The sequence below is a fragment of the Anomaloglossus baeobatrachus genome, chromosome 7 (genome assembly GCF_048569485.1).
Source record: "Anomaloglossus baeobatrachus isolate aAnoBae1 chromosome 7, aAnoBae1.hap1, whole genome shotgun sequence".
Taxonomy (NCBI): domain Eukaryota; kingdom Metazoa; phylum Chordata; class Amphibia; order Anura; family Aromobatidae; genus Anomaloglossus; species Anomaloglossus baeobatrachus.
The window spans coordinates 18,082,997-18,098,550 of record NC_134359.1 but is presented as its reverse complement, the minus strand read 5'-3'; the positions used below and the strand labels follow the sequence as shown (position 1 = coordinate 18,098,550).

Genomic DNA, 15,554 nt, shown 5'->3' with positions numbered 1-15,554 from the left:
ATAATTTTTATGATACAATAATCAAGATATTTGGATAGAACATAAAATATATTTATTGGATACAACTTTAGAACACAAAAAACTGTAATAAATTGTAAATATGTAATACACTATGTAATATACAGTAGATTACATATATATCTTGTGTGTGTATATACACTGTGTATATATATATAATATTACATATTTACAATTTATTAGTTTTTTGTGTTCTAAAGTTGTATCCAATAAATATTTTATGTTCTATCCAAATATCTTGATTATTGTATCATAAAAACAATTAAATGTCTGATGTTCACATTATACTACAATAAATTTTTCACTTAAATATAAGCATTATACTAAATGTTATTATTTAGTAAAATATTCAGCACATTCTGCATTGCACTCCTGTCCCCAATTTATTATATATTTTAGGAGTCGGAGTCGGTGCATTTTATACCGACTCCAACTCCGACTCCGACTCCACCAAAATGAGCTCCGACTCCGACTCCACGACTCCGACTCCGACTCCACAGCCCTGCCACCAGGAACAGGAGTCATCTATGTACCTGACTACACCACCAGGAACAGGAGTCATCTATGTACCTGACCACACCACCAGGCACAGGAGTCATCTATGTACCTGACCACACCATCAGGCACAGGCGTCATCTATGTACCTGACCGCACCACCAGGCACAGGAGTCATCTATGTACCTGACCGCACCACCAGGCACAGGCGTCATCTATGTACCTGACCACACCACCAGGCACAGGAGTCATCTACGTACCTGACCACACCACCAGGAACAGGAGTCATATATGTACCTGACCACACCACCAGGCACAGGAGTCATCTATGTACCTGACCACACCACCAGGAACAGGAGTCATCTATGTACCTGACCACAGCACCAGGCACAGGAGTCATCTATGTACCTGACCACACCACCAGGAACAGGAGTCATCTATGTACCTGACCACAGCACCAGGCACAGGAGTCATCTATGTACCTGACCACACCACCAGGAACAGGAGTCATATATGTACCTGACCACACCACCAGGCACAGGAGTCATCTATGTACCTGACCACACCACCAGGCACAGGAGTCATCTATGTACCTGACCACACCACCAGGCACAGGAGTCATCTATGTACCTGACCACACCACCAGGCACAGGAGTCATCTATGTACCTGACCACACCACCAGGCACAGGAGTCATCTATGTACCTGACCACACCACCAGGCACAGGAGTCATATATGTACCTGACCACACCACCAGGAACAGAAGTCATCTATGTACCTGACCACTCCACCAGGCACAGGTGTGATCTACATGTCTGACCTTACCACCAGGCACAGGAGTCATCTACGTTCCTGACCCCACCACCAGGCACAGGTGTCATCTACATATCTGACCACTCCACCAGGCACAGGAGTCATCTATGTACCTGACCACACCACCAGCCACAGGAGTCATCTATGTACCTGACCACACCACCAGGAACAGAAGTCATCTATGTACCTGACCACACCACCAGGCACAGGAGTCATCTATGTACCTGACTGCACCACCAGGCACAGGAGTAATCTATGTACCTGACTGCACCACCAGGCACAGGAGTCATCTATGTACCTGACTACACCACCAGGCACAGGAGTCATCTATGTACCTGACTGCACCACCAGGCACAGGAGTCATCTATGTACCTGACTACACCACCAGGCACAGGAGTCATCTATGTACCTGACTACACCACTAGGCACAGGAGTCATCTATGTACCTGACTGCACCACCAGGCACAGGAGTCATCTATGTACCTGACTACACCACTAGGCACAGGAGTCATCTATGTACCTGACTGCACCACCAGGAACAGAAGTCATCTATGTACCTTACCACTCCACCAGGCACAGGCGTCATCTATGTACATGACCACACCACCAGGCACAGGAGTCATCTATGTACCTGACTGCACCACCAGGCACAGGAGTCATCTATGTACCTGACTACACCACCAGGCACAGGAGTCATCTATGTACCTGACTACACCACTAGGCACAGGAGTCATCTATGTACCTGACTGCACCACCAGGCACAGGAGTCATCTATGTACCTGACTACACCACTAGGCACAGGAGTCATCTATGTACCTGACCACACCACCAGGCACAGGAGTCATCTATGTACCTGACTACACCACCAGGCACAGGAGTCATCTATGTACCTGACTGCACCACCAGGCACAGGAGTCATCTATGTACCTGACTACACCACTAGGCACAGGAGTCATCTATGTACCTGACCACACCACCAGGCACAGGAGTCATCTATGTACCTGACTGCACCACCAGGCACAGGAGTCATCTATGTACCTGACTGCACCACCAGGCACAGGAGTCATCTATGTACCTGACTACACCACCAGGCACAGGAGTCATCTATGTACCTGACTACACCACTAGGCACAGGAGTCATCTATGTACCTGACTGCACCACCAGGCACAGGAGTCATCTATGTACCTGACTACACCACTAGGCACAGGAGTCATCTATGTACCTGACCACACCACCAGGCACAGGAGTCATCTATGTACCTGACTGCACCACCAGGAACAGAAGTCATCTATGTACCTGACCACTCCACCAGGCACAGGCGTCATCTATGTACATGACCACACCACCAGGCACAGGAGTCATCTACGCTGGACGAGGGACCCATGGCCTCAGTGCTGGTCTCTGATGAAACTCATTTCACGCTGATCAGAAACAATGGAGGAGATTTCAATGAGAGCACTATACAACAGCCACTGTTGTCACCAGACGAGCCTTTGGTGGTGGTGGTGTTAGTGTGGGCTGGTGTGTCTGGTCAGTACAGAACAGCCCCACCCTGTGTGACTGGTGCAGTGACAGCCTCTACTACCGGAATAACATCATTACTCCAGTCATTGTGCCTCTGCATGTACAACACAGGAATAATCTAATCTTCATGGAGGACAATGCTCCAGCTCATTGAGGTCACATCATTAGGGAACGGCTGCTGGAGACCGGGGACTTCAAATGGAGCGGCTGCACTTTCTCCAGACCTGAACCCCATAGAAAACCTATGGGATCAGCCGAGCCGCCGTGTAGAGGCCGTAACGCTGTACCCCAGAATCTCAATGACCTGCGAGTCGTCCTTCAAGAAGAGTGGTATCCCAGCCTCTGCAGACAATAACTCCACTGGTGAGCAGCAGGAGGCGCCGCTGTCAGCTGGAATTTATCAGCTAAAAATGATTTCTGCAATTGTTTCATTAAAAATGTTGCACCATTTGGGTTTTTGGGCTCTTTCTTCACCTGCTCATTTGTCTGTAGCAGGTGCATAAAAGAGCTACAAAATTTCCCATTGGATCATTAGAAGGCGCTCACTGACGGATCCTCAGTTAACTCATTTTGCAGTCAGCAATAAACAAAGAGGCCATGGAAGACAATCGGTGCAACACTTTTAATGAAACATCAAAGAGAGAAATTTATTTTTACCCCAAAAGACATGTATTTATATATGATACAAAAAAATACAGGACAATCCCTTTAAATCCTCAGTGTCTTGGTTCTTGACACCGGATCTCTTGGGCATTTTAACCTTTGCAAAGCAGTGGGTGAAATCTGGTAAATCTGCAGTATTTCAGCAGTGGAATTTAGGTACACATTTTGCTGGTGGGATTTTTTATAGCAAATATGTGGACGTCACCGGACAGCAGCAGGGTTGGCCTCCTGACAACTGAAATGTCTTAGTTTTGCGTCAGAGTGGGACTGGTTGTCACCCAGCTTTTCTACGCGTATACACAGCAAAGGACTCCGTTACACAAGTGACCAGTATCCACCCACTATGACCCAGTTCGATATCTGGCTTGTACAAAGACAGGACTGTGATTGATGGCGGCGGCTCTGGGGCCATCACTGATCACTTATTACCGCTCTGATTTGTGACTTTTCAATATCTGACGGCTACAATGAAGCTGTAGAACCTCTGGCTCCATGTCCGGCCGCCTGTATCACCCCCGACTATGAAGTCTTCCTCTAAATTATCATAGAATTCAATAATTTACAAGCCCAAAACTCGAGGCGCGAGTCCAGGGACTCTCCAAAGGGCCGATTACCTTTCTTTTTTTTTTCCCTTGTGGTATTTGATGCTGTTTTTAGTGTCAAATTCTTCAAAATACTTTTGTCTTTTACCTTTTTGGTGCTTTTTTAGAGCAAAAAAAAGTATGATACATTAAATAGGGCCACAACAATATTATAATGAATCATCTGCAAATATCTGGATTACAATAACCAGGGACAGTGCTTTACAGTTATTTGCCAAAAAACTTGCCTCCATTAAAGTCAGTGGAGCTGGGAGCCACAGTGCAGCCAGAATGTCAGAAGAATGTTGGTGTGTCACAATGTAGTCAGGGAAAGAGACAGGCAGACAAAGAGACAGAAAGGGAAAGAGACAGAAAGGGAAAGAGACAGACAGACAAAGAGACAGAAAGGGAAAGAGACAGAAAGGGAAAGAGACAAACAGGGAAAGAGACAGGCAGACAAAGAGACAGAAAGGGAAAGAGACAGAAAGGGAAAAGACAGAAAGGGAAAGAGACAGAAAGGGAAAGAGACAGAAAGGGAAAGAGACAGAAAGGGAAAAGACAGAAAGGGAAAGAGACAGAAAGGGTGTAATACTACTGTATGTTCTGAGGATTTCGATTGCGTTAGGGCAATGACAACAGAGACGAGTTCTTGGTACAAGATGTTATATAATATGTCACCACGGTAGATACACAACGGGAATAAACACAGTAAAACAACACACAAAACGGAGCGAAGGGGATTCCCGGGGCCACGCACCGGACTCCCCCAGGGAGACCACCAGAGCGAACCCCTGTACAGGGACTGTCCGGCAATCAACCCCGGAAGGCCTAAATGTGCGGCAGCCGGTACACAAGGGGCAAGTGGTATAGTCCAGGAGTGTCCGTACGGGATGATTGTCCAGAGTGGTTACGAACCGGGCAGAGTGCTGATCAAAGACGGCAGACGGAGTCCGGGCACAGCTTGAAGAAAACCGGGTATGGTCCAGAGTCGGTCGGTAGAGTTTCAGGAGAATCCAAGGCAATCAGGAAGTAGAAACAGCAAAGCAGGAGCACACAGCAAGCAGTATACTCAGGCACTGGACTGGGCTGAGAGGCGGCCTTTTAAGCAGCTGGACAGGAAGTAGGGCAACAGAACCTTAAACTCCATGTTAACTGAGGGCAAGCTCATTCAAAAGAGAACTGGAAAACCTGGAAACCTGACAAAGGGAAAGAGACAGAAAGGGAAAGAGACAGACAGGGAAAGAGACAGAAAGGGAAAGAGACAGACAGGGAAAGAGACAGACAAGGAAAGAGACAGACGGAAAGAGACAGAAAGGGAAAGAGACAGAAAGGGAAAGACAGAAAGGACAAGGGACAGACAGGGAAAGAGACAGAAAGGGAAAGAGACAGACAGGGAAAGAGGCAGAAAGGGAAAGCGGCAGACAAGGAAAGAGACAAACTGGGAAATAGACAGGGAAAGAGACAGACAGGGAAAGAGATAGAGAGACAGAAAGACAGACAGACAAAGGGATAGAGAGACAGACAGAGACTGGGAGAGAAACAGAGAGACAGTTACTATCCTGGGCAACACCAGGTGCTACAGCTATTGATCTATAGAGTCCAGTCTGTACATAGATGGCGGTGTCAGGGACCTTCAGTTAAATGTGTTCCTTCTAAAATAATATGGCCTCAAAACGTACAGATATAAGATTATACGAAAACTAGGATACTTTTCATATTAAGGGTCAAACAATTCAGTATTGTGTTCACAAAATTATATAATCATTAACCCCTTCCTGTAAAATAGCAGACATGACCACAACAGCTCGGATTAAAGAGAACTATGAATTTGGATGTTTATCCCCCTTAGATGCTGTAATGAATAACAACTGTAGCATCTAAAGGGTTAAACTGGAGCCTCAGTCTGTCACCTTATTACACCCAAGAATTGCAGCTTATTATATGAGAAATAAAGGTGCAAACAAGTCTCCAAGGGGAATAAATAACTAATGTAAGAGAATAAATAAACGTGTGTGTGTGTATATAGGGATAAAACAATGTTAACAAATGACAAAGTCATTTATTTCAGTCACCCAAAAAGAGATGGGAAAAGTTATATAAAAGTCACATGTGCCCTGAAACTGTAAAACTGGGAATGTCATCTAATCCCACACAAAAAAATAAGCCCCAAAGGGCTTCATTCTCAAGAAAGTAAAAGAAGGAAACCATCATGAGATCCCGGGTCACACACATTAGGGCTGGGGGTTGTTACATTTGTATCCACTTAAGGGCAGTACTTTATAAGATAAACAGATCAGTAAAAAAAGAGAAAACATCAAAACATACTGTATATATACATATTTATTTATTTTTGTTTGTTACAATGTATCAGTGCAGGTAAACAGTATAAGCTTTATAGGAAATATATTATGTTTGCGATTAATGGAAATATCCAAAATAATTTTCAAGGGAAATCTATGTCATAAATCCGCATTTAATCTGGGATTTCTGCTGAGGATTAGGCTGTTTCACACATCAGTCTTTTATTTTCCCATACGTGAAAACCTGTGCATGTTCCTCTTCAGCCCATTAAACCCTTAATGGCTATTTTCCATTTTTTTTTTTTGTTTTCCTCTTTTTCTTCCAAGAGCCATAACTTTTTTATTTTTCATCAGTACAGTTATACCAGGGTTTGTTTGTTTTTTGCGGGACGAGTTGTCCTTTTGAATGACACCATCCATTCTGACACATATTGTATTGGAAAATGTTAAAAAACAAATTCCAATTGCAAAAAAAAGTGCAATTTTACAATATTTTTTTGGGAGTTGTATTTACCATGTTCACTATATAGTAAAACTGACCTACCATTATGATTCTCCAGGTCAGTATGAGTTCGTAGATACCAAACATGTATAGATTTTTTTTATTATTTAAGTGGTGAAAACAAATTCAGAAGTTTGTAAAAAAAAAAAAAAAAAAATAAAAAAAAAATAGTTTTTGGCGCGATATTCCAAGAACAGTAACATTTTTATTTTTTGAGATCTGGGGCTGAGTAATGGCTTATTTTTTTGCGTTCTGAGCTGTCATTTTACGGATACCATTTTGGGGCAGATGCGATGTTTTGATCGCCTTTTATTGTATTTATTGTATTTTATTGCAATGTTGCAGAGGCCAAAAACAATGTAATTGTGGAGTTTTTTTTTTTTTGTCATTGCGCTCTTTACTAATCGGATTAATTTATTTTATATTTTGATAGATTGGATATTTCTGAACTCGGTGATACCAAATATGTGTATATTTTTTTTTTATTGTTTTATTTTCCATGGGGCAAAAGATGGGTGATTTGAAGTTTTATCGGAATTTTTGTGTTTTTTTTTTTTAATTTCTAAACTTTTAATCTGCTCCTCTTTAGGCCGGTTTCACACATCCGGCTTTTCGCCGGTTTGCCGGATCCGGCGCTCTCCCGTACAGACAATACAGTACAGTGACAGCGCTGTAACCTCCGGGTCAAATGCGGTGGTCACATGACAGCATGTGACCGGCGCTTGTTGCGCTGTCACTGTACTGTAGTCACTGTATGGGAGAGCTCCGGATCCGGCAAACCGGCGAAAAGCCGGATGTGTGAAACCGACCTTAGCCTCTGAACTAAAATCCGTCAATAAGTGACAGCTCAGCAAGATGGTTTCTCCATTGTGAATCCACAGTAAAAACTCCCCTCTACATTAACCAATTTTCCATTGCAATCACTGGTTTCAAGCGGATTTTACACTGATTTTGGATTATACGGCTGTGAGGATCTGACACAACGGTGATCCCTGCCATTCAACGCCTGAAATGCTGCGGTAACTGCTGACTGCAGGTAATCAGCAGAAGGTGAGGGCCCAGTGTCCACCGCGCACCCACCACCATCCGCGACCCAATCCAGTCTCTCAGGATTGTGGCTAAAGACATAATACCCTGCAGTACAGATGTAGTGTAATGTATGGACTATACTCACTTCACCATGGGCAAACGATGACTGGCTATGTTGTAACACACTGGTCACCGCTGCAGCCCATCCACTCTACAAAAAGCTCAGGAGACCGTGCTGGGATGAACAATCCCTTTAAACTAGAAAGAATTGTTATGATCAACACATGTGGGAGGGCACCAAAGATAAAGCTTCCCCTGAGGAAGCTACAACTCTGTGTAGCGATACGCATGGGGTCACCACCCTACCCCTCTCACGCACCCTCTTTGCCCTCCACCCCTTGTAACCTTTTTGGGTATGTGCTTTGTTCTATACTTGGCTCTATGCATTTTTCTCTAATGCAGGTCACTATTTTGTGGCTTTGGTTTAATTGCATGTAATATATCTCTATTTTGTCATCTTTGAGCTTGACACATTGCACTGTATTTATTGCCTGTTACAGATTGAACAAATTTGGGCTTGGCCATTTAACATATTTGCCTTGGTATCTTATCTTGGGGTTCTGTGGCTTGTTGAGGGGGTGGGGTGTATTTTGGTGCCATAGACCATTGGCACCAAATATGTGTATTAGCTTTTTGCTTTTTTATTGTTTTTATCTTACATCTGTGTTTGTATGTCTTTTTCATATAATAAATATTGTTTGCTATATTTGGTGATCCCACTTTTTTGTGCATTTTCTTTTTCTTTTGCTCTTTAAAACTAGAAAGAAGACTCAATGCCTTTGAAATGTGGTGCTGGAGAAGGAGGTTATCAATATCATAGATGGCAAAAAGAACAAACAAATCAATTCTGGAACAAATCAACCCGGATATGTCAGTGGAAGCAAGAATCACCAAGATACGACTCGTCTACACATCATACAAAGGGCAATCACTGAAGAAGGACAGCACGGTCGGAAGAATAGAAGGAACACGGCAAAGAGGAACACCAGCAACCTCAGGTGGAGAAGGCCCTGGAGGACCTATTTAGGTGAAGACCCTGGTGGACTTATTTAACTGTAGAAGACCCTGGTGGACCTATCTAGGTGGAGAAGAGCGTGATGGACCTATCTAGGCAGAGAAGACCCTGGCGGACATATCTAGGCGTAGAAGACCCTTGTGGACCTATCTAGGCGGAGAAGACCCTGGTGGACCTATCTAGGCGGAGAAGACTCTGGTGGACCCATCTAGGCGGAGAAGGCTCTGGTGGTCCTATCTAGGCGGAGAAGACCCTGGTGGAGCTAACTAGGCGGAAAAGACCCTGGTGGACCTAACTAGGCGGAGAAGACCCTGGTGGACCTATCTAGGTAGAGAAGTACCTGGTGGACCTATCTAGGTAGAGAAGACCCTGGTGGACTTATCTAGGCAGAGAAAACCCTGGTGGACCTATGTAGGCAAAGAAGACACCGGAGGACCTATCTAGGCAGAGAAGACCCTGGTGGACCTATCTAGGCAGAGAAGACCCTGGTGGACCTATCTAAGCAGAGAAGACCCTGGTGTACCTATCTAGGGAGAGAAGACCCTGGTGGACCTATCTAGGGAGAGAAGACCATGGTGGACCTATATAAGGAGAGAAGACCCTGGTGGACCTATCTAGGCTGCACAAGATCCATCTTCCTACTGTGCATTCATTCATCAAGCCGTCATTGCTCGAGATTGAGCTGAATGCTGGTAAAAGGAAAACAAAATTCCATGTAATGACGGTAAGCAGATATTATGAGCAAAGGGAGAAACTGGTACAGACAGTATTTCTAATAATTACTATAATAATAGACCTGGGTCAGATGCAGGCTGCGCTCAGCGCTGGCTCATGGTGACAGAGGTGGCAGTGATTGATCACACTGTGCAGGTGCAGCCGCTGAGTCACTGTACGCGGCGCTGTACACAGGTTCCTGCTGAGTCACAGCTAACACGGCGGCGCAGGGACCCGGGGGCGCGCGGCCAGCTGCAGGAGAGCATGCGCCGTGCAACACACTGACACAGAGAGACACAGGCTGAGAGCCGGGGTCACCGAGACAGCCGAGCATGCACCGGAGACAGGCGAGTGCTGGAGGCAGGGACACGGGGGCAGGCTGAGAGACAGCAAGAGACAAGCACAGGGACTGCAAGAGACTGCAAGAGACAGGCACAGGGACTGCAAGAGACAGGCACAGGGACTGCAAGAGACAGGCACAGGGACTGCAAGAGACAGGCACAGGGACTGCAAGAGACAGGCACAGGGACTGCAAGAGACAGGCACAGAGACTGCAAGAGACAGGCACAGAGACTGCAAGAGACAGGCACAGAGACTGCAAGAGACAGGCACAGAGACTGCAAGAGACAGGCACAGAGACTGCAAGAGACAGGCACAGAGACTGCAAGAGACAGGCACAGAGACTGCAAGAGACAGGCACAGAGACTGCAAGAGACAGGCACAGGGACTGCAAGAGACAGGCACAGGGACTGCAAGAGGCAGGGACTGCAAGAGACAGGCACAGAGACTGCAAGAGACAGGCACAGAGACTGCAAGAGACAGGCACAGAGACTGCAAGAGACAGGCACAGAGACTGCAAGAGACAGGCACAGAGACTGCAAGAGACAGGCACAGAGACTGCAAGAGACAGGCACAGGGACTGCAAGAGACAGGCACAGAGACTGCAAGAGACAGGCACAGAGACTGCAAGAGACAGGCACAGAGACTGCAAGAGACAGGCACAGAGACTGCAAGAGACAGGCACAGAGACTGCAAGAGACAGGCACAGGGACTGCAAGAGGCAGGGACTGCAAGAGACAGGCACAGAGACTGCAAGAGACAGGCACAGAGACTGCAAGAGACAGGCACAGGGACTGCAAGAGACAGGCACAGGGACTGCAAGAGACAGGCACAGGGACTGCAAGAGACAGGCACAGGGACTGCAAGAGACAGGCACAGGGACTGCAAGAGACAGGCACAGGGACTGCAAGAGACAGGCACAGGGACTGCAAGAGACAGGCACAGGGACTGCAAGAGACAGGCACAGGGACTGCAAGAGACAGGCACAGAGACTGCAAGAGACAGGCACAGAGACTGCAAGAGACAGGCACAGAGACTGCAAGAGACAGGCACAGAGACTGCAAGAGACAGGCACAGAGACTGCAAGAGACAGGCACAGAGACTGCAAGAGACAGGCACAGAGACTGCAAGGTATAAGCTGAGAGAACCAGAGACACTGCAAGGGACAGCTGAGAGACTGCCAGAGAGACCGCTGGATAAAACTGGTGGATTACATTCCCGCAAGAGACTGAAGCCTGAATGTGACTGCTGAACATCCAGAGGAAGGTCCAGGTAAGAGACTGCTGCATGCAGAGAGACACCCAGCTCAGAGACTGCTGCATGCAGAGAGACACCCAGCTCAGAGACTGCTGCATGCAAAGAGACACCCAGCTCAGAGACTGCTGCATGCAAAGAGACACCCAGCTCAGAGACTGCTGCATGCAGAGAGACACCCAGCTCAGAGACTGCTGCATGCAGAGAGACACCCAGCTCAGAGACTGCTGCATGCAAAGAGACACCCAGCTCAGAGACTTCTGCATGCAAAGAGACACCCAGCTCAGAGACTTCTGCATGCAAAGAGACACCCAGCTCAGAGACTGCTGCATGCAAAGAGACACCCAGCTCAGAGACTGCTGCATGCAAAGAGACACCCAGCTCAGAGACTGCTGCATGCAGAGAGACACCCAGCTCAGAGACTGCTGCATGCAGAGAGACACCCGGCACAGAGACTGCTGCATGCAGAGAGACACCCGGCACAGAGACTGCTGCATGCAGAGAGACACCCGGCACAGAGACTGCTGCATGCAGAGAGACACCCGAAACAGAGACTGCTGCATGCAGAGAGACACCCGAAACAGAGACTGCTGCATGCAGAGAGAAACCCGGCACAGAGACTGCTGCATGCAGAGAGACACCCGGCACAGAGACTGCTGCATGCAGAGAGACACCCGGCACAGAGACTGCTGCATGCAGAGAGACACCCGGCTCAGAGACTGCTGCATGCAGAGAGACACCCGGCTCAGAGACTGCTGCATGCAGAGAGACACCCGGCTCAGAGACTGCTGCATGCAGAGACACCCAGCTCAGAGACTGCTGCATGCAGAGAGACACCCAGCTCAGAGACTGCTGCATGCAGAGAGACACCCAGCTCAGAGACTGCTGCATGCAGAGAGACACCCAGCTCAGAGACTGCTGCATGCAGAGAGACACCCAGCTCAGAGACTTCTGCATGCAAAGAGACACCCAGCTCAGAGACTTCTGCATGCAAAGAGACACCCAGCTCAGAGACTGCTGCATGCAAAGAGACACCCAGCTCAGAGACTGCTGCATGCAGAGAGACACCCAGCTCAGAGACTGCTGCATGCAGAGAGACACCCAGCTCAGAGACTGCTGCATGCAAAGAGACACCCAGCTCAGAGACTTCTGCATGCAAAGAGACACCCAGCTCAGAGACTTCTGCATGCAAAGAGACACCCAGCTCAGAGACTGCTGCATGCAAAGAGACACCCAGCTCAGAGACTGCTGCATGCAAAGAGACACCCAGCTCAGAGACTGCTGCATGCAAAGAGACACCCAGCTCAGAGACTGCTGCATGCAGAGAGACACCCAGCTCAGAGACTGCTGCATGCAGAGAGACACCCAGCTCAGAGACTGCTGCATGCAGAGAGACACCCGGCACAGAGACTGCTGCATGCAGAGAGACACCCGGCACAGAGACTGCTGCATGCAGAGAGACACCCGGCACAGAGACTGCTGCATGCAGAGAGACACCCGAAACAGAGACTGCTGCATGCAGAGAGACACCCGAAACAGAGACTGCTGCATGCAGAGAGAAACCCGGCACAGAGACTGCTGCATGCAGAGAGACACCCGGCACAGAGACTGCTGCATGCAGAGAGACACCCGGCACAGAGACTGCTGCATGCAGAGAGACACCCGGCACAGAGACTGCTGCATGCAGAGAGACACCCGGCTCAGAGACTGCTGCATGCAGAGAGACACCCGGCTCAGAGACTGCTGCATGCAGAGAGACACCCGGCTCAGAGACTGCTGCATGCAGAGACACCCAGCTCAGAGACTGCTGCATGCAGAGAGACACCCAGCTCAGAGACTGCTGCATGCAGAGAGACACCCAGCTCAGAGACTGCTGCATGCAGAGAGACACCCAGCTCAGAGACTGCTGCATGCAGAGAGACACCCGGCTCAGAGACTGCTGCATGCAGAGAGACACCCGGCTCAGAGACTGCTACATGCAGAGAGACACCCGGCTCAGAGACTGCTACATGCAGAGAGACACCCGGCTCAGAGACTGCTGCATGCAGAGAGACACCCGGCACAGAGACTGCTGCATGCAGAGAGACACCCGGCTCAGAGACTGCTGCATGCAGAGAGACACCCGGCACAGAGACTGCTGCATGCAGAGAGACACCCGGCACAGAGACTGCTGCATGCAGAGAGACACCCGGCTCAGAGACTGCTGCATGCAGAGAGACACCCGGCTCAGAGACTGCTGCATGCAGAGAGACACCCGGCTCAGAGACTGCTGCATGCAGAGAGACACCCGGCTCAGAGACTGCTGCACAGAGAGTGAATAGAGACTGTCTGATGCACTACACAGAGAGTAGGAATGATCTGACCCTGGGAGACGCTCACAGACTGTCCTGACACCCATAGTTCTACTACAGAAAGTGACTGCTGACATTCCAGCGGCCGGAGAGACAAGGACACAATGTGAATTATTATACAACCTGTGTCTCGTAAAAGGACGGTCCCTGCAGGCCAAGGGTTGCATATCTGGAATGTGTATAGTGGGTTGGATACATTGTATCAGTGTGTTGCTAGGTTACTGGTTGTTGTCACTCTGACATCTGTTCTTTAGAAACCAAAAAAAAATCTATATACATTAAACAATGGCGCACTGGATGACATTCCAGAGCGGGCAGCGCTCGCGTGCGTCCAGTGTGTGATATCATCAGGAAAAATGAATGATTTCCATGTTTTCTGCATCTCTATATTGATGATGACGATGATGTGATTTCTATAATAGTAATACAATGTGCTGAATATGTAAAATCCCTCCTATCATCTGTGAATTGGAGTATTTATTTTGTGAGCAATTTTTTTGGGTCCCGGCTCCATAATAAAGGTGTGCTGTGTGGCAGTGATAGAACATGGGGGATACAAAATGGTACATGTGCTTCACAAAAAAACTGCATGTGAAATGGCCTATAGACTGTATTGGCTGCGTCTTCTATGTGAGAACAATGGACGTCAGAACAAGGCTTTAGCCCAGGGATGTCAAACTCAGATACACAGAGAACCAAGATTAAAAAATCGCAGTTCCCACATAGTCTTCTATACAGAATAATGAGCCCTACATAGCCCTCCATACAGAATAACGGGCCCCACATAGCCCTCCATACAGAATAACGGGCCCCACATAGCCCTCCATACAGAATAACGGGCCCCACATAGCCCTCCATACAGAATAACGGGCCCCACATAGCCCTCCATACAGAATAACGGGCCCCACGTAGCCCTCCATACAGAATAATGGGCCCCACGTAGCCCTCCATGCAGAATAATGGGCCCCACGTAGCCCTCCATGCAGAATGGGCCCCACGTAGCCCTCCATGCAGAATAATGGGCCCCACGTAGCTCTCCATGCAGAATAATGGGTCCTACGTAGCCCTCCATACAGAGTAATGGGCCCCACGTAGCCCTCCATGCAGAATAATGGGCCCCACGTAGCCCTCCATGCAGAATAATGGGCCCCACGTAGCCCTCCATACAGAATAATGGCCCCACGTAGCCCTCCATGCAGAATAATGGGCCCCACGTAGCCCTCCATGCAGAATAATGGGCCCCACGTAGCCCTCCATGCAGAATAATGGGCCCCACGTAGCCGTCCATGCAGAATAATGGGCCCCACGTAGCCCTCCATGCAGAATAATGGGCCCCACGTAGCCCTCCATGCAGAATAATGGGCCCCACGTAGCCCTCTATGCAGAATAATGGGCCCCACGTAGCCCTCTATACAGAATAATGGGCCCCACGTAGCCCTCCATGCAGAATAATGGGCCCCACGTAGCCCTCCATGCAGAATAATGGGCCCCACGTAGCCCTCCATGCAGAATAATCGGCCCCACGTAGCCCTCCATGCAGAATAATGGGCCCCACGTAGCCCTCCATGCAGAGTAATGGGCCCCACGTAGCCCTCCATGCAGAATAATGGGCCCCACGTAGCCCTCCATGCAGAATAATGGGCCCCACGTAGCCCTCCATGCAGAATAATGGGCCCCACGTAGCCCTCCATGCAGAATAATGGGCCCCACGTAGCCCTCCATGCAGAGTAATGGGCCCCACGTAGCCCTCCATGCAGAATAATGGGCCCCACGTAGCCCTCCATGCAGAATAATGGGCCCCACGTAGCCCTCCATGCAGAATAATGGGCCCCACGTAGCCCTCCATGCAGAATAATGGGCCCCACGTAGCCCTCCATGCAGAGTAATGGGCCCCA

The 15,554-nt window shown here is 48.4% G+C and overlaps 1 protein-coding gene across 3 annotated transcripts in view; it reads left to right on the top strand.

Moving 5' to 3' along the window:
- The first annotated feature begins 9,991 nt into the window (after positions 1-9,991).
- The window catches only part of ABCB6 (ATP binding cassette subfamily B member 6 (LAN blood group)), a 42,745-nt gene continuing 37,182 nt past the window's right edge, over positions 9,992-15,554 (top strand). The window contains exon 1 of one of the 3 annotated variants that reach the window (XM_075317095.1): positions 9,992-10,062. The gene's annotated coding sequence lies outside the window, so the exon portion shown is untranslated. Of the gene's footprint in view, positions 10,063-10,615; positions 11,327-15,554 lie in introns of those variants that run through there. The other 2 variants (XM_075317097.1, XM_075317094.1) reach the window with 2 other exon arrangements.